Consider the following 2566-nt stretch of genomic DNA (forward strand, 5'->3'; position numbering starts at 1 on the left):
AAAAAAAAAAAAGTTTCTCTTTTATTCTATGCTGATCGAGTCGGCCCTGTTGATCGAGTCATACCTGAGCTCGGACTAGGAGACGATTGACAGCTAAAGAACAAATCTCCGTCAGAGGTATTATCACCGTCCGCTTCGACGCCGTTAACATGGTGCGCAAGAGGGCTTAACGCCGTGGGATGCATCTCCTTCCTCGTGGCGGGTTCTTGCTTCCTCTCGAAATGATCGACGATTCTTGAAACATTTCTCTTGACGCCAAGAACGCCATCAGGCGATGGAGCCCACTCGTAGTCAGAACCATCATCATCACTATCCGAGTTCTTCAAATCGACGCCGTTAACTTGATGCAACGGCGCCCGCGTGGCGTGCTCCTCTCGATGGACAAAAAAAACTCCATCAGGCGATGAAGCCCACTCGTAGTCAGAGCTCGTTGAATCTTGGCCGGAATCGTCAACGGAAAATTGGGTTTGGTTGGGAATGTTGCCGGAAAATCGGTTCTTGCTTGAGCCATGGGTGGGGTGGGCGGAAGAGATGGATTGCCGGCAAGGTAGGCAGCGTCCACAATGGAGTTTACTGAAAAGAGAGAGAAAGAAGGATTTGGTGTTGTTTGATCTTCTTTTCTTGTTGAAAGAAAAAGAAGAGACTTGTTTCTGCTGGATTTTGAGGCAACGAATTCGTTGGGTGAGGCAATAGGCGCATATTCCCTATTGAGGGTGAGAAGGGCTCATTAGGTACCTGTGGGTGCTGCACTCTTCGGCCATGGCCATGGCCATGCTCATGCGACTTTCTCTCTGTGAGGAGATTTCTCTCTCTCTCTGACGCAAGATTCTAAAGAAAGCTTGATGCCCAAGATAATAGTCTCTCTCTCTAGATGGTGCTCTCTTTCTCTCTCTAAGGTGGTAGATGGTAGGCTCTCTATCTCTCTGCAATATCTGCTTTGGTTTCTCTCTCCTCTCTTTCTACCTTCATAGGACTTTTCCCATCTCTCGAGGGTGAAAATTATACTGGGAAAATATCAATTAATGGGTGGAAATTTCTTAAAAAATCATTTATTCTACCATAAGATCACAAATTACATTCCGACCTTACTTGAACAGGATCTGTTCTATTGGTTGTACGTCTTTTTCCATTGACACAATGGAGACGCACAACAATCTGGAAGATGACATAGCCACGTGGCTAGAGTGTGAATAGGACCTCATCGGGCTTCATTAGCCCAAGATGATCGCTCTCAGAACCAATGGCTAATGAGATGGCCATGTCGTCTGACAGACCAAAAAAAACCTTCTTCTTTTTTTGTTAAAAAATAAAAATAAAAGTAAAAAAAATCACAAATTATATTTTAGTGTTTATTTTTAAGATGAAGTTTTTATAACACCTAGGCTTTATGAAAGCCAAATGAAGCCTCACCTTAAATCCTCATCTAGAAAGAACTTTCCATCACGGAAACTCCATGATGGCTCTAATATCAATTTTCAATACCAAAAATAAAATTTTTCAACTAAAAAAAGCATACAAATCCTTGGGATCTTTAAACAATTGTTTTTAGGACAAAATAGAGGGACTAGGTAATTTTTTAACATTATACATTGTTTTTTGGGTTTGAAATACTATTTTTTTCACAATCATAATTTTTAAGTCAAAATGATCTATTTAAAGGTTCTTCATTGCTTGAATTACAATTTCGGATGAGTTATTAGGTGAAGCTGTACTTTGATAGGGCTGCAGCCCGATTAAACCATTTCCCTTATTTTTAAATTTCTATTTAAATAAAGTACATTATCAAAAAATATTAAGTGTAAATTACAACCAGATCTCAAATAATTACCTAAAATACAAAATGATCCGATTGCAAGTAGATATTATATGGAAGGTCGGTCAATCCACATCTTCTTATTTTTCTACAAACTTGCGTCTCTGTCCGCAGCTAAAATCCTTCAATTCCAAGTATTTTTATAAACACATAACTCTAAAAAATTCCCAAAAAATTTTGGCCATCTATCATATTTAATCTTAGCCTCACATTATTAACTTAAAAAAAATGACTAAACTTGTCTCTAATGGTCATATTCCCCTTCTTTGCCCGGCCACAGGCTATTAGCTGGGTCATGACTATTAGAAAGACAGAGCACGGTTAGTGAGATGTACCTATGGCTGCATTAGAAAGACAGAGAAGAGCACGGGTAGAGAGATAGAGGAGTTAGATAGAGAAGAGCACGGGTAGAGAGATAGAGGAGTTAGATAGAGAAGAGCACGGGTAGAGAGATAGAGGAGTTAGATAGAGAAGGTATTAGACAGAATGGGCACATTTAGATTGACAAAAGTGTTAGAGAAACGTGATAGTTAGAGAGAGGAGGAAGAGAGAAATGGCATGGTTAGAGAGGATTTAGAGAGAGAAATAGCATGTTCCATAGATAAATGAAATAAAGAGATATAGAGAGGGAGAAAGGTCATGGTAGGGAAAAAACACAGAAAAAAAGACGAGGGGTGAGCTTCCTGGATGAGCGAACTTTAATGGAAGATGGAAGCAATGGTTATCATTTCTCGAGAACCTATAATTTCTAAA

At 39.6% G+C, this 2566-nt stretch overlaps 1 non-coding gene across 1 annotated transcript; it reads left to right on the top strand.

Annotated features, from left to right (window-relative positions):
• Nucleotides 1–1079: 1079 nt before the first annotated feature.
• On the top strand, nt 1080–1275 carry LOC148779558 (small nucleolar RNA U3). Its single transcript, XR_016046627.1, has one exon. It is a non-coding gene; the product is annotated as a small nucleolar RNA U3 (small nucleolar RNA).
• The last annotated feature ends 1291 nt before the right edge of the window (nt 1276–2566 follow it).

Source organism: Amborella trichopoda, chromosome 12, assembly GCF_054954075.1.
Source record: "Amborella trichopoda isolate Santa Cruz 75 chromosome 12, AtrichopodaSantaCruz75HAP2 v2.0, whole genome shotgun sequence".
NCBI classification, from domain to species: Eukaryota; Viridiplantae; Streptophyta; class Magnoliopsida; order Amborellales; family Amborellaceae; genus Amborella; species Amborella trichopoda.